This window comes from Halichoerus grypus, chromosome 2 (assembly GCF_964656455.1).
Source record: "Halichoerus grypus chromosome 2, mHalGry1.hap1.1, whole genome shotgun sequence".
NCBI lineage: Eukaryota > Metazoa > Chordata > Mammalia > Carnivora > Phocidae > Halichoerus > Halichoerus grypus.
In genome coordinates, this window is record NC_135713.1 from 35,375,110 (window position 1) to 35,399,483 (window position 24,374).

The 24,374-nt window shown below is 36.1% G+C and overlaps 1 protein-coding gene and 1 non-coding gene across 2 annotated transcripts in view; both read right to left on the reverse strand.

The window, feature by feature from the left end:
• HCN1 (hyperpolarization activated cyclic nucleotide gated potassium channel 1) overlaps positions 1–24,374 on the reverse strand; it is a 399,792-nt gene that overhangs the window by 122,725 nt on the left and 252,693 nt on the right. The window lies entirely within an intron of this gene.
• On the reverse strand, positions 19,561–19,665 carry LOC118548009 (U6 spliceosomal RNA). Its single transcript, XR_004923390.1, has one exon. It is a non-coding gene; the product is annotated as a U6 spliceosomal RNA (small nuclear RNA).

The window sequence follows — 24,374 nt, forward strand, 5'->3', positions numbered from 1 at the left end:
TGCCCCCCACAGTCACTGCTGTTGCTTTGGGGGTTGCTGTGGCCACTGGCGTTCTGGCCCGGTTCTGGCTCAGGCACGCGGGGGACACAGCATTTCAGACTGCTGAGGCATGCATTTGCGCCGCCCCTGGCTGTCAGGCCAAGTGCTTGGCTTCTGTGTTGCTATTGTGCCTACAGGCCTGAACCTGTGTGCGCAGAGCGGCTGCTCACGTTCATGCCCCACTGTCCCCGGGGACTTCACTTACAAAACATAACTTCACGGATAAAATTACTAGGAATGTGAAGATAGCAGCAGCTGAGCTTTATAACAAGCACAAGGTCCTCCTGGAAGTGGGTCCCTCTGCAACTATGAGGTCATACCCCATACCCATGAAGCCATCTCTGCCTTTGTCAAACGAACTCTTAAATTATCAGGAAATTGTAGGTTATTTTAAAATATATTGAATATACATAGATCTTTTTGTTCATATTTTAACAGGGTTTTCCAAAATCAAATTTATAGATTTAAAAATAGGACATGATAAAGTTTAAAAGCCCCAACCTCATAAGGTTTGGAACTGCATACGGCTGTGAACAAGAAATAACCAGCCCCACTTGGTTGGAAGAGTTAATTTTCGTAAACTGAAATTCACTGTTATGTATAAAATAAGGTCATGTTGCCCCATCTATCTATCCATCCATCCATCCATATATACACACACACACGTGTAAAAATGAGATTCAGTTTTAAGAAAAGAAAATTACTCGCATATTATATTATACTATGCAGATAGTATAATGAACCCATGAACAAGTTTTCATTTTGATGAATAAACAAAATTTGTTCCTTACACTTTTTTTCATACACAAAAATATATAACTATTCTCATGAATAAACCTAAAGTTCCCCAAATTCTAGATGTTCCAGGAACAAGGAATGGAGTATTCGATGAACAAAGGAATGTGTTCTATAAAAATCTTGACTGTACATGTTATTTAAAATGACATTAACATTGCTGAAATTCAACTCAGTAATATACTGATATACCAAAGATGAATTCACTGCAAACCACATTGCAAAATAAACAAAGGCTTTAATTCCTAAGATCTATTCAAAGAATGGATAGAAAGAAAATAAGCTTGGCTTGTTTCTGACTGGCTTTGAATCTCTTCTGGGCTCCCTCAGGACTCTAATTCCCCTGTCATGGTGACTTCCGTCCAGTACATGATAATCTTCTCATGTGCCTGGCATCTACTCATAGATTAGGACGTGGGCCATGTCTCATTAATCATGTTAGACTCTAAACTGCATGATTCAGTGGCGACACTAAATATTTTTAGGTGAAAACACTGTTGATGAAAAAAAGGGTGAATAAATAAATTTTGACTGTGCTGTTAAATCTAGTGCAAGATTCCCTTCCTTATACAGGGGCATAGTCATGTTGCTTCGGCAACTTGATGAACTTAGATATAATGGGAATAATTCAAAAGTCCAATGCGGTGTCCAGTGGAGGCTGCACTTTAATTTTTTGTATTGCTTATTCCTTTGTTTTTGAGGGGAAGCAGTATGTGGAGCTGGAGAAGAAAGTTTCAATTTCCCAAAGGAATGCAGTTATGTAACAGCCAAACTATTTTGTATAAGAAGGTGTGTTTATGTTCATTTTCATTTATCTCCTTAGGCACACACAAAACACACACACACACATCTTGGCCTTTCTTTCTACAAAAATGGATCATATCATATATACTTCTCTGCATATAGCTTTTATCACAGGAAAATTCCTCCAAATAATCTAGTGTTCATATAACTATGTAATAACCCATTGTTGATTATGTCATAGTTAATTTTCCCATTTTTCTATTATTTTCCAGTGTTTGCCACTACAGACTATTCTGTAATAAACAATTTTGTACACATAACCTTTATCTCTATCAAATATATTCTCAGAAGTGTGTTTATTGGGTCAAAGAATAAAGTTTTCAATTTGATTTTAAAATATGTTGACAGACTGTTTCAAGGCTGTAACTTCTCCAAAACCAAGTAAAAATACACTTCATCATCTATTCTAGTGAGAAATAGTAATCCACTGTTACTTTTATTTACATTTGTCTGACTGGGGAATTTGAGAAAGTTTTCATGTACTTATTAATCAACTGAACTTTCTCATTTCTGGTGAAATTCTTATTTTTTTCTTAGCAATTTGTAATACATATCTGAAGACTGGATATCAATTCTTTAACTATTTGCTTTAAATATCTATTCCTAATTTACTCTTTGCCTATTGATTTTTTAATGATATAATTTGCCACATATTTTAATTATTTTTTTAAAGATTTATTTATTTTAGAGAGAGAACATATGTGAGTTGGGGAGGGGGAGAGGGAGAGAGAGAATCTTCAAGCAAACCACCCCGCCAAGCATGAAGCCCACCATGGGGTGATCCCAGGACCCTGAGATAATGACCCAAGCTGAACCGAGAGTTGGACACTCAACCAACTGAGCCACCCAGGCGCCCCAACATTTTGATTATTTTATGTAGGAAAATAAATCTGTAATTTCCCTGTGAGCTGCTGAATTTTCTGTAATACTTAAAAAGATCTCCCTAAATCTGAGATTATTCATATGTAAGTATTTTGGAGATTATGTTATTTTTATATTTACTTATATTTACTTCTTTTACCTAAGAGATTTGGTTTTTTTTGTTTTTTGTTTTTTTGGTATGTGGAACAAAGTTCACATTTTCATTCATTCTGAAAGAATTGTTTCTTGAGCCTGCATACAACTTTTAATGAACTGTCTGGTCCCCAGTGACATACAAACGCTTCCTTTGTTATATATTGTCTCTACATACATTGGGGTGTTTGTTTCTGGGCTCAATATTTTGTTCCACAAATCTATTTGACTCTTTCTATGCTGGTATCATCTCAAATTACAGTGACTTTATAATCTATTTTAATATGCATATAAAGCAAAGACCCTTCTCAATTCCAACAGAGATTCTGAGTTACCATGTGAAGAAATTTGGGCAGGACCACGTTTTAAGGTAAATATGTGGATACATGATGCTGGATATGGGACAGGCATGGTATTTGAGGGGAAACTATGGGTGAGAACAGTCACCAAACCCAGAAAATTCCTATCTGTCTGCCTGCCTATCTATCTATCTGAAGATAGACTGGCTCATAGATCAGCCAGTCTAAATTATAGAGAAGATACAAAACATAATAAGGAATACACTAGAAAACACAGGGATGGCCAGCACCAGAAGGGTCAGAACATTTTTCAGTATAGTATGGGAAGCCTCGGAAAATTTTTCAGCAGGAAATGATAAAATCTGATTTGTGCTTTAAGAAGATTGATCAGGGAGAATTGTTGAGTAGTGGTTCTCAACTGAGGATGATTCTGTCACCCAGGGAATATTGTCGAATTTTTGGTTTTTATAACTGGAGGAAGTGCTATTTTTTTTTAAAGATTTACTTATTTATTATTTGAGAGAGAGAGAGCGCATGTGTGAGCAGGGGGAGGAACAGAAGGAGAGGAAGAGAGAGAATCCCCAGCATACCTCATGCTGAGCATGGAGCCTTATGTGGGGCTCCATTTCAAGACCCTGAGATCATGACCTGAGCTGAAACCAAGAGTCCAACACTTAACCGACTGAGCCTCCAGGTGCCCCTGGAGGAAATGCTATTAATATCTAATGGGTAGAGGCTAGTGAAGCTGCTAAATGACCTCCAATTCACAGAGAAGCTCCTCCACAGCAAAGAATTATCTGGCCCAAACTGCCAGCCTTGGTGAGGTTGAGAAATCCTGGTGTGGAGAATGGATTGAACAATGACTAGATAAAGAAGTCAGTTTAAAAGCTATTATAAATTTAAGGGAGGTGAAATGAAAACTGAAATAGCATAAAAGCATAAAGTATAAAACAAGAACAACAATAAATAATTTTGAGAAGAGAAGGTCTATAGAATGTAGCATATTAGATTTTTATGAAATGGTAAAAGAAAAAGGAAGGTAGAATAGTTCAGGGGGTTATGGAAAATTTAGAAAGATTCATGCAATTTAGGCTTTTCTTTTCAGGGGAGACTGATTAGGTGTAGGGATCTTTTCTGTTATTCTACAAGACCAGAATCATCCTCTTTAGACATTGAATTGTGTCTATGCACATTGTGTGTACGAGAGCCAACCCAGCCCTCTCGGGGGAATATCAGTATTTAGGCAGCAGTCCTGTGATTCGGAGGCTGCTGCGGAGAGAATCCCAAGTGGAGGGATGTATCTTATACCATTACGTCCCTCTTCCTTATTCCCTCCAGCCCTCCCCACCAGCCCCACCCACCATTACAACCCCAGCTACAACAGCTCAAGCCAGAAAGGTAGACTGACCGCGGCGATAAAATACACACATAAGTTAAGTAACAACATAAACAGCGTGTCAAACAAATGCTTAGAAAATAAGTTAAACTTGGAATATAAAATATAAAATATTTTTCAAGGTTACCTTGAAAAACAGTACGATGGTAACAACATGCATGGTTCTAAACTATTCAAAGTACCAATTATTACATTAAATTTATCAATCTTTATTTTGATATTTATTTATTTATAAATTTATCAATTATTTATAATTTTTTATAATTTATAATTGATATTTATCAATTTATTTACAAATTTATCAATTTATCAATCTTACCATCATATCTTTCTTCTCACCACTTGATAAATGATAACATGGAGGCAGAGAACATAGTGACTTGCCCAAGTTTATGAGTTTGTAAGTGGAAGATTCATTGTTTTGAACCCAGTCTGGTTCTCAAGACCGTACTATTAGCTACTACATGACACTACTCTTGATTTTATAAACCTATTATATTTATAATTTCAGGCAAAATATTAAGGCTGAAAGACTAACTGATCAGTTCATCTCTCACATGCAACCCTTATTTAATGTAGCAAAGTAACAACAGGCAAAGATGAGACCTAAAGAAGGAAAAACTAGATCTGATAGGGTTTGGTGAAGGTCCAAGAATGTTTTCATTCCCAGGACATCATTTTTTTTTTTTATTATTATTATGTGGCTGTTCTCTTTTCATCTTTTAAAAAAAATGACTCATTTTATTTTAGTCTACATCAATAATAATAACATGAATGGGAGACTATATACTCCCAGTGCTTTACCATACGATTACCAACTTACATTTAACTTGAATACTATTGAAAGTAAACAAATAAGTTACCTGTTAACTCTGATTTAATCTGGGTTTCTCTTGTTTTCATTTTAGGCAATGATTTACCAACAAATTGTTCCTTATAGACTTTTTTTTTAATTTTTTAAAGATTTTTTTTATTTATTTGACAGAGAGAGAAAGCACAAGCAGGGGGAGTGGCAGGCAGAGGGAGAAGCAGGCTCCCCACTGAGCAAGGAGCCCGATATGGGACTCAATCCCAGGACCCTGGGATTATGACCCGAGCTGAAGGACTGAGCCACCCATGGGCCCCTGACTATTTTTTTTTATTACACAAAATGCTCACTCATTTAATTCATCACTTCACTGAGGCATCACTGAAATTAATTATTTTTTGAGGAAAACATATTGAGCCCAATTAACGGGAATATATATAAATAAATTTAATTATTCCATCTGGGAACTCTCATATAGAAAAAAAAATTTACGTTTATATTCCAAGTTTAATTTATTTTTTAAGCATTTGTTTGACACACTGTTTATGTTGTTAGTTAATTTGGATCAGGGTGAAGGGCTATGGCAAAGAAAGAAAATAAATGTTTATTCTAGAGTGTCCTAGACCTCCTGACTTAGGACATTAAAACTCAAACTAAGCCACTTAGTATATTCTGCCACAGAAACAAAAGTTTCTCCAGTCCATCGTCTTTCGTATGAACTAAAATTTTGTTAATTTAGAAGGCCAAAATATTCCATTATTGAATATCTGAATGAATCTTCTTTATCATTTGAAATCAAATGCAAGTATGAATATGTTAAGTAGGCAAAATCTTAGCAAAACTGGAAATATAGAACTTGACTCAGAAATACATGCATCAACAGCTAAAATATCAAATTTTGACCAGTTACAATTTACTTCTTCAACCACCAAATAAACTTATCACTTACATCAGTTACAGCAATGCCAATCAGATAGAAAGATACATTAAGAAGTTCTCAAGACAAGGAATATAACTGAGCATAATCTTCCTGAAGTCACAAGAAGTGTAGAATAACAGGTCACCAATTCCAAAGTGTAAGTTCACTTGAACATGCCATGGTCTTACTTTATCTGTCTATAAGAGAATGGAGTCAGGGTAAAAACTGTTGTTCTTCATCAGTTTCACAGGGCTGAAGTATGGTAACAATGGATAGATATTAAGAGCAAGCTTTCTACTGATTAGTGATTGAAACAGAATTACAATTGTTTTTAAGTATTCATTTGAGCATTTTTGTTCTTTGAAGTATGTCCCCTAGAATTATTGGATTTGTTTATTACAAACAGAAACATTTAAGAAACATCTTTGAGGAGGTCTTTATCTTAGTCGAATTAAACATTATTTGTGACTTTACAGATCATAGTAAATAGTAATGTCAGTAGGAAGACAAGTGGAGATCAACTCAATGAGGCCATCCTAAATTGAATTGCTCAGTAGAAATACAGTGCATGCAATTCCGAAGGGGACTCAGGGGAAGGACTGACAGTTATGTTGTGTGTAAAGTCAAAATGCAGACAGCAAGGAAGAATATTTCTTAAAAAAATATATGATGTAGGGCACCTGGGTGGCTCAGTTGGTTAAGCGACTGCCTTCGGCTCAGGTCATGATCCTGGAGTCCCTGGATCGAGTCCCACATCGGGCTCCCTGCTCAGCAGGGAGTCTGCTTCTCCCTCTGACCCTAACCCCTCTCATGTGCTCTCTCTCATTCTCTCTCTCTCAAATAAATAAATAAAATCTTTAAAATATATATATATATATATATATATATATATATATACATATATATGATGTAGACTTTCTCCCCAGCATAGATATGCTTTGAAAGCAAACGTTAAACCCACTGTAGGCAAGAAGAAAAAGAGCCTACCAACACTGTGCTTTGATTTCATAACTTGTCAACCTTGTTCTGTAACATTAGCGCTATATTTTTAAATATATTAGTAAGTAATGAATTATTTCCCTTCAAGTCACATGATAGAAGCTCTTGAATTCTCGAAATACATATTTGTATTCTTGATAGTATTATCTCCAAAAAATTTAATGCCATGGTTTCTAGAAATAACACTTAAAAAAAATACAATTATATATATTTTTCAGCTGGAGAAATGTACTTATTTTTCTTATTTGTACAGTTTTGATCTGCTTACAAACATTTGCACCTCTGACATCAATGCTTTTGCCTTATAGAAGAGTTCAAATAGTTTTCAGCAATAAAATATAGAATTACCGCATAAGAAGATTACTGTTGCCATAAAAAGAATGATGTTTGGTCATTTTAAGTTCTAGACTTGTTCCCTGGTCAATTAATCCCTCAAATTCTAAGTGTATGTTTTCCTGCTTCAATAATGATGATAAAATACAAAATCAGCAGTAAGTAGATTTATAAATTAAAATTTAATGATGCTTGAGATCACAGATATTTTTTCTCATATTTCTTTTAACATTGGTTGCATTATTTTAAAATAAAAATTAAACATAGGGCGCTTGAGTGGCTCACTCGGTGAAGCGTCCTACTCTTGATTTTGGCTTGGGTCATGATCTCATGGTTGTGAGATAGAGCCCCACATAGGGCTCTGTGCTGTGTAAGATTCTCTTTCTTCCCCTCACTGTTTTCCCCTCCCCCACTTGCACTCCCTCTCTAAAAAAAAGTAGTAAATAAATAAATAAGACAAAATAAAAATTAAGCATATCAGTAAGTTATTTTTTAATTTGGTGGGTCTGTTAGCCCAATTTTTTAGACTAAGGGTTCATTAATACTTCTTATAGAAAGGCCCCAAATCAGATATTTCAAGATTTTAGGTGTGATTTTTCTATAATTAGTGCTTTGAGCAAAATATTTTTATTGCTTGTTCGGACAAGTAAATATAAACAAATATATCTTACATATTTTTGCATGTATAAATATCAGTAAACGTATTTTATATATATGCATAAATATAAAGGAACAGTGGAAGAGATTAGCATACACTGAGTACTTTACTCCTTGCAAGGTGCTGTTATATCAACTCATTGTTCCTCATAAAATTCTTGAAATCTGATATTGTTCTTACAAGTAAGGAACGCAAAGCTTAGAAAAATTAAGAAACTTGCTCAAAGTCACACACTTGTTAGTGCCAAAGCTGAAATTCAATCATAGGTCTGTCTGAACTACAGTATAAACCGTCTCCATTCTGAAGGTCATAGCCACATCTTTCCTAACCATTTATATAAGTAAAATTCATAATTCTAATGCAGAATTTTCAAGCATTTTAAGAACATAACCATAGCACAGAAATTCTCTAAAATATATGTTTTCATCTCAACTAGCAAAAGGGAACCTCTACTACACCTTAAGGGAATTTAGAGGAAAAATTATCTCAGGTTTTCATCAGAGAAAACCTCTGAGGGAAAATCCCCTCGAGAGTTTGAGGTCAGTAAAGATATTTGGGTCATATAGTCGTACTTCACTTTAGTAATTTCCTATTGGCCAAGAATGCTCAAAGGGTTCTCTTCCTTTCCTCTTATCCCCAAAGCCTGGAATGGAGTAAACTATCCTGGTATCTAAATAGGAAAAGTCTTCTGGAAGGAGGTCCTTGCCTGAGGCTTAATCCTCCAGAATGTGGAAGATGCACGTGAGGCAGAGAGGCAGGTTCCATCTGAACCACTAAACGATGCTGTGTGCGTTCACTGACACCTGGCCAAAGTAACGTAAGGAGTGATGTCATTTCTCCTCAGTGCTATTATTTAATCTGCACTTAAATTCATTGTATGGGTTTTAGGAAAGCAACTCTGCACTGATTATTTTCAAATTAGTAGATCATCTCTTTCGGTGGCATTCTCAAGTAGTTTAACTCTGCTAATTAGAGGTTTTAGCATGTTGGTAGTGTTAAAAACTGCTAAAATTAAAGCGAAATTGAAGTAAAACAAAGAACTGTAATCCTTTTTTGCTAGGCTCAAACTTCTGCTCTTAATAAGGAAAGCAGCCACCTGGGGCATAAAAGAAGCAGGAGTTAAGAAGTTTTTCAGCTTGAGTGTAGCCCTTGGGTGGTTGGTGTTAATAATTAGAACATAAGGGGTGCCTGGGTGGCCTGGTTGATTAAGCATCCGACTCTTGGTTTTGGCTCAGGTCCTGATCTCAGGGTGGTGAGATTGAGTGCTGCGACGGGCTCCGCACTCAGCGCAGAGTCTCCTTGAGACTCTCTCCCTCTTCCCTCTGCCCCTCCCCCCACTCTCTTTCTCTCTCTAAAATAAATAAATAAATAAATCTTTTAAAAAATAATTAGAACAGGGCACCTGGGTGGCTCAGTTGGTTAAGTGACTGCCTTCGCCTCAGATCATGATCCTGGAGTCCCAGGATCAAGTCCTGCATCGGGCTCCCTGCTCAGTGGGGAGTCTGCTTCTCCCTCTGACCCTCCTCCCTCTCATGCTCTCTCTCTCATTCTTTCTCAAATAAATAAATAAAATCTTTAAAAAAATAATTAGAACATAAATTATTACAGATGCAATTTTTGGTTTATATAAATGTTTGTTACCATATGAAACATGGCATTGGATTTTTCGTCCTAGATAATCTGCATATATGTCAGTTGTATGACAGATGGTGTAATGTATAAAGAATATGTACTTCTTATGAAGATTAAATGAAAGGCATTATATATAAAAGGCTGATACAAAAAGTGGCTGTATATAAAAGGGCTGATACATAATACGGTGCTTGGGTGTTTTCTATCTAGCTTAGTTCTCTGCATGAGGGTCTAAGTTTATTAATAGTGTGTGTACATGTGTGTGTTTTCATTTAACAACTTGTTTATAGCACTTTCTACTGCCAGGTACAATTCTAATCTCTTTACAAACATACACATCATGAAGAATTTTATTAAAATCTGATGTTCAGAGATCAGCATAACTAAACTATAGAGAATTTTAAACCATATAGAAAATGGTTGTATAAGCTGATGTATAAGCATGTATAATGTATAAGCTGACAAGAAACTTACTTAGTAATTGGTTATTGCTGTTGAAGTTAAAACTAGCTTTTGCATTATTCCAAAAGTGAAGCTCTCACTTGTAACAGATTCTAAAATCCCACCCTAGTAATGGTAAAATGTTCCCTTAACATTTAACATATCCATGTAGTGGCATGATGGTATGATAAATTTCTATGTTTTTTTTTTTTTTTTCTACCTTGATTTGCTACAGGGCTTGGCCACCAGAGTTAAGAAGGAATAGTGAAATAAAATAAAAGAGTTGACCCATTAAACAATTTTTTCCCTATGGTAGACTGACTTATATTCATAGACTCATAAAAAGTTGGAATTGTATGAAATCTGGGCAAAACTTTAGGCTATCTTTTTTATGGGCAAATGGAGTTTAAGAATATCCCCAATTTCGTGATTAAAATAACCAACTAACTAAACACACACACAAATAAGTGTATTCAGATATCCAACTCTATTTTAATCTAATATGCAAGGACCAATACATTTCAAAGTCAGAAAATATTGTTACTTGCCCATGGTCTCATCCGGTTTGCCTAAGGATTGAAAAACAAAAAGCCCTCATGTCTTTACATGCTTGCAAGTATTGCTTCCATTAGCTTGGCATTGTCACTATAATAATCGAAATATCACTACCAACAAAAACATTGAGTATGGTTTATATAGATCTCTTACAATAAGAATCTAATTTGACCTGGTGATTATCACAGCAACCTTATGGTAGCTAGAACAGCCTTTATTATCTTCATTTTACTGAGGAGGATGAAATTCAGAGTTTCATTAACTTGCCTATGGCCTCATGATAAGAAGTAGTATCTTCCCATTGGGTCTCTGACCTTCCAACTACAGACACAGTACAACAGTAATTTAAGCTGTAATTGCTTAATAATTGCTATCCTGTACTCTGCTTACATATGGGTATTTAAGAGGAAAAAAAATCGACCATGGCTTGGGGTTAAACCATCTCCATTTTGAAAGTGATATTACAAGTCAAATTATGATTACATTCTACCTGGGTAAAATGATGAGGGTATCCACTATGATCTGTATTACCCAACATTACCATGGAGTTACCTATTTCAGAAAAATGCATGCTTATGAGGTCAGTGGCTAATTAAACTGTATAGAAAACTATTTCCCTACGCTAAAGTTATTTCAATCACAAGTTTAAAAGATAAATGATACCGGTTAAAATTATCCTGTTACTTTAGAGAGATACTTTCTTTTTTTAAGCCAAAGACCTTTATTCTCTCACTGTTTTGTAGCCTAAAACTTTGATATCAAAGTCAGCCGGACTTCCTTTGATTCTTCCAACTTCTGGTGGAGGCTGTAATTATTGGCATTCCTGGGCTTACGGCTACATCACTCCAATCTCTGCCTCTGTTGTCACACGATGTTTTCCTCTTCTTGTAAGGACAACAGTCATGCTGGATTAAGGCCCCTCTAATGACCTCATCTTAACTTGATTACATCTGCAAAGATCCTATTTACAAATAAGGTCACATTGGCAGTTATAACTTCAACATATCTTTTTGGGGGGCACAATTCAACCAATAAAAATAGCTTTGCTCCAAATCAGAAGAGGTCAGTCTAAGTGTGGGGAGTGTAAGTTTATGTGGCAGTCACAGAACATAGAACCTGCAGCTTCAATCACAGTCCCATTGGTGTGTGTTTGTAGTAGGTGCAGCTTGGACTTCCCAAGTTAAAAAAAAAAAGAAAAAGAAAGAAAGAAGAAAGGAAGGAAGGAAGGAAGAGAGAGAGAAAGAAAGAAAGAGAAAGAAAGAAACAAAGAAAGAAACAAAGAAAGAAAGAAAGAGAAGAAAAATGCTTTTAAATTTATCTTCTTATTTTTTTTAAAATTTATTTATTTGAGAGAGAGCGAGAGCATGAGTGGGGTCAAGGGCAGAGGGAGAAGCAGACTCCCTGCTCAGCAGGGAGCCCAATGTGGGGCTTGATCCCAGGACTCCAGGATCATAACTGGAGCCGAAGGCAGATGCTTAACCAACTGAGCCACCCAGGTGCCCCAAATTCATCTTCTTATTTACAGCAAAATAGTAACAACACAAGTCAGCAACAGCACATGTTACTTAATTCTAAAGGCATGACCTTAAATTGCAGACAAACAAAGCCTTAAATTATAAGTAATGCTAGAACTTGGTGTATTGATTATGCAATCTAACAGGATAAGCCTAGGAAATCCTCCGCTGTATAAAAAGCAGAAAGATTGAGCACTTACAGTTATTTTTAGAAGCCTAACTCCAACTTAAAGCTCTTATCCTATGATGTGTACTCAGTGTATTCTTAGTATGTAAGGCTTCTGTGTCAGAGTTACTGCTCTGAGAGAATATTCTGCTTTGACTCCCTAAGTCCATATAAGCCTTATACAAATGTAGGTTTTATAAGGTGTGGACTCCCTGACCTCATGTACAACTTCACAGAAAATTCAAATACCAAATAGTACTTAACAGAGGCAAAAAGCAACTTCTTGATCAATAGAATCAAACCAAATACACTTATTACTAGTATTTAGAAAGGTTAAATCCCTGGAGTCTCAGTTGTCTCTGATAAATCAATTCTCCATTCACATTACATTTGAGTGTGAATGTGTGTGTGTGTGTGTGTGTGTGTGTGTGTGTGAAATGAGAGAGAGGGAGGGATAGCACAGAAATTGATTGATTGATTTTCAAGGCTTAGACTATCTTGTTTCTGCCATATCTCTGAATTCAGATATAGATTGACTTGGAAATCCATAAGCAAACAAACTATAAAACAGAAAGAAAAAAAATTGAAACAATGTTTATTTTTTCTTATTTTCTCTTCTTCTAGCTTTTGATTCTACCAGCTTAGAGGAAGACTAGGAAAATGGTGATTCGGACATAATTCCCACTTCTGATGAGCTCATTTTAATTCTTTAAAGTCAGAATAAAAATATATGGACAATTGTCCCATATTTAACCATGATATTACTACCCAAAGAACATATTAATGTGAAGCAGGTTCCCTTTGAACTTTAGTGGATTCCATCTGAAACCATGCTAATGAGCATATTCTAGCTATTTACTTATGGCATTGAGAGGAAATATAGTTTACTTTTAGAAAAGCAATTTTTAGTCTGTTTATGCATGATAAAAAAATATGAGCATAAAAAGGCAAATGCTACCCAAACTGGAGTATCCCTGAATACTTTGGTAGAATTCTTATTTTCAGTTATAATATTACCTAATGCCAACACCTCATACAGTTCTGACCACTTTGGTTGTGAAGCATAATAATTAGTAATTCCTGCGAAGAGCACAATGCTTAGTACAATTCCTGTAGAAGACTGACCTATAATATCTTACTCAGGCAAAATGCTAAATTTTCCACAAACTGATAGACTATAAAGCACATCTCCAGACACATTGTATAGATGTCTTCCTTAACTTCCTCTGATGTGGAAGGAAACAACTATGGCTTACTGGCAAAGCAAGAGAATGTCTTAACAATTAACAGCATGCATTTCTTGGTCAGTAGGGACTGCTCAGAGAGAAGAGGTAAACATTCAAAGCTTAATGATTTCTCTTGTGCATCACTTCCATGACTCATGCCAGATTTTCGCCAGCTAGTTCTAAAATGATTAATCTGCTCCAATGAGTCAATAGTCTTCCATCTTCACGTTTCCTTAGGCACCGGTGACAAAGATTAACAAAATCTTCTATTGTATTCACGTGTGGGTATATTTGTATTTCTACCCCAGGTTTGCCTAGAAAAGGTGTAGCATAGCAGTCTCCCTAGTGTACAATCTGTGTGCTGTCCCTGGTAGCATTGTGATACCAGCTTCTCTGGACAGTGGAGAGGGAAGCAGCAGTAAGCCTCAGTGAGACAACTTTGATCACACTGTAGATGAGGTTTGGGAAAAGAGTATCCAATTTTCCAATCAGAATCTAGACAAAGAATGGCGTACTCAAAAACTGCTCCCATATCTTTTTCTAAGAGGCTAGAAATACCTTGAGTCCTTCTGTTTTAGGTAAGGAAGTCAATGTCACAATTTCTGGAAGGTTATGATTTAAATGCCTGCACATTACTTCTAAGTCATTATTCAAATATCCTCTTGCCGTGACCTACAGGTTCCTTGGCTGGCCCCAAAGGTTTCAGGACTGACTCCCAAGACACTAGAATTGTATAAGCATAGACTAGCACAGCGTGAACAGAGCATGAAGAGCATCCCAAAACAAATTCTTTAGGGAAGGATAAGGCTTGAATGCCATAAATTAAAGGCAAATATGAGGGATCGGATCTTTCAAATGAGAGAAGATAGGATGGGAGTAAATGTGTATCGGGTATACATAAGATGGGGTATAGGCAGATTACCGTTGCTTTGATATGTCCATGGCTTAGCTTTGGCTATCACTGGAAGTATATTATGTGGTTAAAATGGAATCATTCAAAGGTTCTTTTTATCTTCTATTCTGTTATAGCGAGGTGGCATGCTTGGTTAGTGGGGAGTCAATCTAGAAGGCTGGCAAAAGATGAAAAATCAGATATATATGTTTCCATATGAGGTATAGTGAGGGCTACAGCAACTTCAAATAGAAAATGAGTAACACACAAGAGATTAGATCCTAGAGCATTTATCATTTATGATGAAGGTAGAATCCAAGCAAGGGGATAGGGGGAGTATTAAAACTTATCAAACTCAACACCCAAAGAACAAATAATCCAATCAAGAAATGGGCAGAAGACATGAACAGACATTTTTCCAAAGAAGACAACCAAATGGCCCATAGACGCATGAAAAAGTGCTCAACATCACTCGGCATCAGGGAAGTACAAATCAAAACCCCAATGAGATACCACCTCACACCAGTCAGAATGGCTAAAATTAACAAGTCAGGAAACGACAGATGTTGGTGAGGAAGTGGAGAAAGGGGAACCCTCTTACACTGTTGGTGGGAATGCAAGCTGGTGCAGCCACTCTGGAAAACAGTATGGAGTTTCCTCAAAAAGATGAAAATAGAGCTACCCTATGACCCAGCAATTGTACTACTGGGTATTTACCCCAAAGATACAAATGTAGCCATCCAAAGGGGTACGTGCACCCCGATGTTTATAGCAGCAATGTCCACAATAGCCAAACTATGGAAAGAGCCAAGATGTCCATCGACAGATGAATGGATAAAGAAGATGTGGTATATACATAAAATGGAATATTATGCAGCCATCAAAAAAACAAAATCTTGCCATTTGCAACAACGTGGATGGAACTAGAGGGTATTATGCTAAGCGAAATAAGTCAATCAGAGAAAGACAAGTATCATATGATCTCACTGATATGAGGAATTCTTAATCTCGGGAAACAAACTGAGGGTTGCTGGAATGGTGGGGGGTGAGAGGGATGGGGTGGCTCGGTGATAGACATTGGGGAGGGTATGTGCTATGGTGAGCGCTGTGAATTGTGTAAGACTGATGAATCACAGACCTGTACCTCTGAAACAAATAATACATTATATGTTAAAAAAAAAAAAGAAGATAGTAGGAAGGGAAAAATGAAGTGGGGGAAATCAGAGGGGGAGACTAACCATGAGAGACTATGGACTCTGAGAAACAAACTGAGGGTTCTAGAGAGGATGGGGGTGGGGGGATGGGTTAGCCTGGTGATGGGTATTAAGGAGGGTACATACTGCATGGAGCACTGGGTGTTATACACAAACAATGAATCATGGAACACTACATCAAAAACTAATGATGTAATGTATGGTGACTAACACAACATAATAAAATAAAATTTTAAAAAATTCACTATAATGCTAAAAATATTATGTAAGTTAATAAGGTAATTGGCCTAAAGAGGAATAAATATAAATGCATAGAACAAAAGTGTTTAACCTTCACTCCATTTAGCTTTTTCCAGTTTTCAGGCATGGTTTAATTTGCATCTTATATATCTATATAAATACTATGCCTTTTTTTGGCACTTGGGCAAATGACTTAAATAAACTCTATGCATTAGTATCCTCGCCTATAGAATAGATATGCTAATAAAACTATTAACCTCATACTTAAGAAACACTTAGAATAGCAACTGGCACAGAGTAAATGCTATATAGATACTTGTCAAATAAAATAAATAATAAGTGTCTGTGAGATAGCTAAATTCTCAATAATTCTCTATTATAAAAGGTATGGGGGGAGCCTGTGTGGCACATTCTATTAAGTGCCCAACTCTTGGTTTTGGCTTAGATCATGATTTCAGGGTCATGAGATCGAGCCGCATGTCGGGCTCCATGCTCAGCTAGGAGTTGGCTTAGAGTTTCTCTCTCCCTTACCCTCTACCGCACCTTCCCATTCTTTCTCTCTCTCAAATAAATAAATAATTTTAAAAAACGCCTGAGTATTGAAAGACAATGGTAGAATTAAGACATTCTGTGTCATGTAGAAAAATGTCTTTGGCTTTCCAGAAATTTTTGTGTGGTTTTCTAATTTTGCCTGTATTTTCAAATAATGATTCAAAAGGATACAGAATTTAGGTAAGCATACTTTATTTTGCATTAATGCAGTAATTATCAGCAAGATGAAAAACATGGCATAGTATAAAGAATGTGAAATATTCTTTAAGGAAAGCATATGTACTATATATAGCAACGTTCTTATATATGTTTATATAAAAAATTTTATAATGCCATTTACTTTACCCAGATAGCCAGTGTAAGATGTTGGATGTTGGTATAACAGATAAAAAAGATAGACTTTAATATGATAAGAAATAAAATATTGTCATTACCATTATATATTTCCTTGACTAATAACTTTGCTTGTCCTTTCACTTTATGGAGTACCCTAAGGTATATTTCTTATCAGATTATATAAACCATGACTTTGGACAATAAACTAAATTCAGAAAATCTGAAAAAAAATAAAATAAATCAGGAAGAAAAAAATAAAGTCTTTTAATTTTAGGTATGTCTATAAATTTACTTGACATCAACACTCTTGAAATATAGGGTAGCTTTACTGGAAAAGGTAAAATATATTACATTATTAGTAAGCCAATAGGTGCCATTAAAGTATAAATGACAGTATTACTGTTATTATTATTAGTCAGTGCTACACAATGATAATGGCATGGTTGTCTGAGAATCCTAAGATATTCGTATTTGATTCTTATTATATATTTTCTCCAAAGTTTGTAAGCTACACCATGTAGGAGCAAATTTCATAAGTAAAATGGGTGGGTGTTTTCGACAAAGTTTAGGTAGAGAAATATTAGAGGTAGAAAAAAAAGGAGAAGACTATTTAGTATTTAGAATGGTAATATAATCATAGGAGTAAGAAGGGGCAGGAAAATTGGGTTAAAGTAGTGATCTTGATGGCATTACCCATATAGGAATAAAACATTATTTTACAACACACTAAGACATTTTAAAAGACAAATTAGGTAGTGAACTAAGGCATTTTCAAAGGCAATAATCTACCCTTTGGAATAAATCTTAATAAAATAGATTCAGGGAAAGTTCTCTCTTTCAGGAAGCTAATGACCAAAAACATCCCTATGAACATAGAATACAAGGGATTAAAGCTAAACCGAAAAGGATTAAAGTATCTCAAAGCCCAACACGTTGTCTTCAAAATTTAAGAGAAATAACTGAGCTTTGTAGTATACTCTGTTAATAAAATGGACCATTTGAAAAGTAAAGAAGTTCAAGAAAACAAACCTTCAAACCCAACAACCATCGTTATCCCATCAAAATACAAATCTAAAGGCATCACATGGGTTCTGATGCCATTCACTGGACTGAGATAAGTGTTTTTTAAATATATTCTTATCCACTATTGAGTGAGCTATGACCAGTCTCACTCCAACAAAGAATTAATTATCTGTTAATCTCGTCTCCCTCTTCTATGCTGCTCCTTCACATAAAACAAGCAACAAACCCCAAACAAATCTAGTTTACCTTCAATTATTTAGGTGAACAGAGTTGAGTATGATTCATCAAAATAAAACAGACCACTCTCCTGACCTCTAATCCTAACTGTCTACTAGGATGTCCCCTACTTGGCTTTAAACAGATGTGCCAAACTCTGTGTCCAAACTAAATTCATCTAACCGGAATTTACCATCAATAAGCCCTATTGTCCCTGAACCCCCTCCCCCATCTCAGTTGGTATCACTTAACTGATTCCATGTCATACTTTCCCTTCCCTCCACTGTGCGACCCCAAAGCATCCAGGCAGAAGAGCATCTAAGCAGTATCTGCTTCTACTTTACCCCCTAAATAGTTCTCAGGTTAGCAGTCTTGCAAGTACCTGTTTATCACAAAACAACCAACAAATGTACACAAAGAACAACTATTGAAAAGAATCCTTCTATTGTCTCCCCGTCCCTGCCCACTATTTCCCTTCAGGACATCTCACAGTGTGTTAAAAAGAAAACCAAAGACCCAAAATGGTGTCATTTAGGCCAAGTTCTCAAATCTGGGTTCAATACCTAGTTTAACTGCAGTTTCAGTCTCCCCCAGAAATGCAGTGTTAATCAGTCAGGAATATTCTGATAGGCTCCAATGAGTCTGGCAGGGGCTCTCTCCAGCCCTCAAAGGTAGAGGGAGTAATTTGCATGATAAGATCCCCTCCACTTCACCTCAGGGAAAGCAAAGTTGTCTGTAAGAATCCTTTTCTTTTGCTAATCACTTTCTTGCTCCCCCCTCTTTCCAGTAAAAACCTTCCATTCTGTACAACTCCTTAGAGTTCCCCTCTACTTGTAGATGGGATGCTGCCGATTTGTGAATCCTTTAATAAAGCCAATTTGATCTTCAAATTCACTCATTTGAATTTTGTGTTTTAACATGTGTCACTTGGCTTGAGGCCCTGCTTTTTGGTTGTTTATATTATCACAGGTTTATACTATGGAAAATGACTTGGCCTCCATAATAACCATGCCTATCTTCAGTGCACTTCTTCCTTGATTGTGACCCTTAATTACTCTGAGGCCAGTTGTTTTCCTTCCAAGGTTTTCTAAAACCAACTTACACTTCTGCGATCAAAAATATGTTATAACTCAATAATATCATACTATAAGATCCTATCATCTTATAAGCAGTGGTTAATATTAAACTGACCCTTCTGCTCTTTCACCATCCCTGGATTTTGATTCTGCTCTTTTATTTCTAAAGCTGTATAGGGTTTATTTTTGTTGTTTATTTCTCTTTTGAATAGACAAATAGAGCTCCCTTTTCTGCCAGTTTTATTGAGATATAATTGACATATAACGTATTAATTTAAGATGTAAAACATAATGATTTGATATATATATGTGTATATGCCTATATACTAGGCAATGCAATATATATATATATATGTTGCAAAGTGATCACCACAAAAAGTATAGTTAACATCCACCAGCCCACATAGTTACAAAAATATAAGGAATACTTCACACATTTGCATGTCATCCTTGTGCAGGGACCATGCTAATCTCTGCATAGTTCCAATTTTATTACGTGTTTCTCCCAAAGTGAGCACTAGAGCTCCTCTTTTTTAATCCCAATGAAAAACACTTAAACTTTCTGGCATTTTCCTTGTCTGGATTACTACAAATTATAGCACAAATTACAATTTACCTCATCTACTTTAATTCCTTTCCAGTCTGTTCTTTGGAACAGCCAGCAACAAGTCCAATCCATGCTTAGTTTTCTCATAGCCTCAAGAGTAAGTCAAACCTACCAAGATAATCACAAGCTGGTCACCATGGAGCCACTCCCTGGCCCTTCAGCAACACTCTTTAACTCTCCTAACTCCTATACAAAATCCCAGACTGCTCTTGCCACCTGTAATCACTTGCAGTTCCCCAAATAAGACAATTCATTCTCCTCCACACCTTTACATAGGTAGCTTTCTCTTACTCAGTATGCATTCTGACCTCCTTCCTCTCTGCCTGGCCATTTCAACTAGTCTTTCAAGATGCAAATCACTTTGTAACATTCTCAAATTTCCACCTTCATCCCTCCAAGTCAGCCCTCCGAGCTGGGTCCAGCGTCTCATCTATGAAACCCAAGGACTTATGCTTCCATTTATCATGTGATTGCATTGTACCATCTGCTTATTTGTTTGTCTTCAGCAGTATAACCAAAGCTCCCTAAAAGCGGGGACCATATCCTAACCATCTTTGTATCACAAACATCCAGTAGTGACTGATACTAATGAAATCTAGGAAAAACATTTAACTGAGAATAATATTCGAGTAGTAGTCTGTTCTATAATGTTACCATAGCTACATTGAATTGTGTTGGAAGTAGAAAAGGCAGTACCTTCCCTTGAACTACAAAGAAAACCAGGATCTCTCATTAAGGTTCAGGGTATTTCCACTGTGAAATATGAACTTTAATTTTAATAAAATGGAACAGATGTCCTTAGCAGTTTGATCAACTATTCTCTCATTGATATCTGTATAGCAGATGGTATAAATAACTCATCATGTATTTAAATGCTGATTTTAAAACTGAAATAATATAAAATATTTCAAGTTTATTAGGTATGCTTTCCTTCATGAGTGCCTTATCAGGGGATTAGCATCCCTGCTAATTTTCAGACATGCTTTCATATAGTTTTCTCCTCACTTGTTTTCTCCTGGGAGGAAGGCAAATGTCCTTTCACAATGATATACTTCTGCTTTTCTGGACTCAAAGTGCTGAGAGTTAAATTTGAAACACCACTCTAATAGCGCAAATATCATCATTTACATAGGTTCGTCAGGAACCAAAGATAGAACACATACCCAATATACATCAACTGACAACAACCTAACAGAAGTTGCGTTGGTTGCCTTAGATGAGGATGACACATCTAACATTGACATTGGAGGTAACAAATGCGGTCCGTGATCACATGTGGAAATGTGACCAGCCTAGTGAAAACAGTTCTTAGAGGTCTTATGAGGCGAGCCTGCATGGCCCATATATAAATGTGCAGTAGTATTTATATGGTGTTCTTATTTAGCCTCCCATCATTCTTGTGTATACGAAAACAAAACAACGAAAAACACGATTTTGCTTTCTGAAATATAATCAATCAAATATGATTATTCTCAATATACTCCAATTTTCTCTTTAGGATAGAGAATAAAAGTGGTGGAAGTTTCTCCATATTAGAATAAGTAACGAATCCTTGGTGAGTAGGGGACACTGAGTCATCTTTTTCTTACTATTCCTCACCACCCCCAACTCATTAAAAAGGGTAATGGCAATGCAAAACCCTGTGTTGCCAAATTTTAGAATTTCCTGGGCTTCCCAGAATCCTTCCCCAGGTAGGGACCAAATAAGAGAGAACACATTTAAATATAATAAAGTTTGAGTGTGCTTTGCCAACAACCCTGAACTAGTCAACATTGCATAGGACTCAAAACTCAGTAGGTAATGAGAACATCCAAATGTAGTTTTCTCTTAGTGCAGTGTCAGGCATTAAATATTAGCGAATTGACTATTTCTGATGGATGGCTTGAGGTATTAAGTGGCTACTCATAATTTAGTATTAAACAAATTGCCACTAATAATTAACTTTTGTGACTATCTTAATGTAAACGTTTCTGCAATATATTATTATCTGGAAAAATCACACAGCAGTTATCAGAGGAGCCATTTTTTAAATCAGTATTTGGTACTAAGTTAGGTCAAGGTCAGAGTTAAGGACAGAATCTATAGTTTGTGTTTACTAGGTCTTGTAGTATTTGACCTTTAAACTGCTGTTTTGTCATGTCATAGCTATTGCAGAGAAAGTGATCATGTTATATCCAATTTCGTTGCTAAAATATATACAAGGTCATTGCCTCCAGCAGGTGACTGGAAAGAATAGTGTAATCTTCTTAATCGTGACACCCAAAATAAAACTAAGAATTTTTCTCAAGTCCTTTTGAATGTACTCAAAATGTAAATAAATGAAACAATAGGTTACCCATAGTCAGCTAGGATCGATTTAATATGGCCAAGCAGACAAAAGCAGTTTCCTTAAATAAGAGCTACCCAGGGTCTCATTAGTGTAGAGAAAAAAAAAATCAAGGTCATGCTAAGGTGTATGACTTCATGGTGGAAAATTTCAATCCTCCAAACACCTCCCAGAAAAGAAACGAAAAGCAAGAGGAACAACAACATATCTGTCAGGCAGATTTCAAAATCTCATTTAGACCACTGGACAAATACTAAGGAAAAAAGTAGAAGTTCTTAATATACTGAGGTATATATTTTTACAAAGTAAGGTTGGCAAGGTTGGAGATAGGCATGGAATGTCTCTTATTAGAATGGCATATAGAATTATCACCACACGAGTTTACATATGGGAAAGTGGGGACCCCAAAATTCTGAAGAATTTTTCTAAGAATTACATCTTAGAAAAAAAAAAAGGGTCTGAGAATTGATTTTATGAATAAATAAAATCACATTTTTCATTTATCTTTTAATCCTGTCTTGCCATATTTAGAATGATCAAGGAAAAAGTGACTATAATATACTCTGCTGAAATACAAGCAACATAAGGTGAGAAAACATATTCATCAAATGATATTTATTCAACAATATATGTAAACATAAAGATTAAACAATACGTGTTTCTACCTATTTTAATATATCGTTAAATTTATATTGTATAATACTTATGTGTATATAAAATGAGGGCAATCACCTATCACAGAGTTTGAGCTAAAAAATAATGCTGATAGCATTAATGGACTTCTAATCTACTTAATATTGTTTTGCAAGCAGCTTTCAAAACCAAGCAATCTGATCTTTTCTAAATGGCATTATAGTAGGAAAAAGGTCATTATGTTTAGGCTGGCAAGCCCATGAGGAAAATAATAGTAAGTTTCCAGTTAGACTCTGGTGCTGATTAAATCAATATAACTGTCAACAGCTGGGTCCTGAGATTAACACAGATGTGGGAACAGAAAGCAAACACAACTGTGGAAATGGAAGCAAATACTATGCTTATGGACAAAAGCCATCTGGGAATTGCTTCTTTGAGCAGGAGTTATAAATTGAGGCAGTTTGCCTGTAGAAAGTTAATACCTTTCTGTACAAGTACTTTATTATAATTTGGAGATTTATACCTAATTCTCTATGCCACTGACATAATCCAACCCAGGAGTATTACCAAAGCACAAACTGCACATTTACATTGGGGTGACTCATCTTCATCACAGAATATTAGAAAGTGAATAGTGCGTGTTCTCCTTTTGCATATACATCCTTTTGTATCGAGAAACATTAATGATGAAGAATTTATGTTTTTGACAGGTATCCTCTCCAACACTTAAAGGAATTTAGGATGAATATCATATTGTGTCAGACTGGGCTTGCTTAAAAGTACCAAATATTCTGTGCCTTGTTTCGGGGAGCTGGTAGTGGGGCACACTGCGACACTATACGAGCTTCCTTTGTTGAACAAACTTAAAGGACTATAAGCTGTTATTTCATATCCTGAAAGAACCAAGGCATAGGTACTAGGATGGGAGAGTTTCGTGGAAACATTGGAACAGTTTGCCAAGGGGATGTTGTTTATCCACTACTTGCAAGTAGTTAATGAGAGGTACTTTGGATGCAGGGAATCAGTCTCTTATGAGAGAGGCTGATACATTCAAACCATGGGGAATGAGAGGAAGAAGTGAACATCGGAATGCTAATCAGGAGCCCAAAGGAGTGCCGGGAACTAGGATGTTGGAGCAATAAAGTACCAGAAGTCCCCTAAGATATTTGAGTAAGTGAGCAAGTGTTTCTATTGGAGGCCTCAGAATAAGCTATCATACTAGAAATCTTTCCCTCCATGTCTGTCCTTCACCCCTCTCTACCCCACTCTTTACCTGGGAAACTGACCCCTATAGATTACAGTTAACAGGATCCCGTGCCTCTGACTTCCAGTTGGATTCAGTCATCTGACATAGAGGCAAGGGAAGAAGGAGAATGTAGTCAGTATTTTGAGCTTCCCCTTTGAAGAGAGTGAGTTGGCTATGTTTTCTGTTAAAGGGAACTACTCCTTTCAATGCAGCCCCATCTTTAAGAGACCCCCTTTTCTGACTTTTGGTGTTGGTAACCGTTCTGTGATAACTATCCCTGGGCACCCTGCTATCCCCTGTGGTCACGAATATCTCATTCACAACCTGGTAAATAATCCTTTTTTGATTTTTTTAATTATTAAATTAATTAATAATTAAATTAGTAAAAAAATTATTCAAGTATAATATACAATGT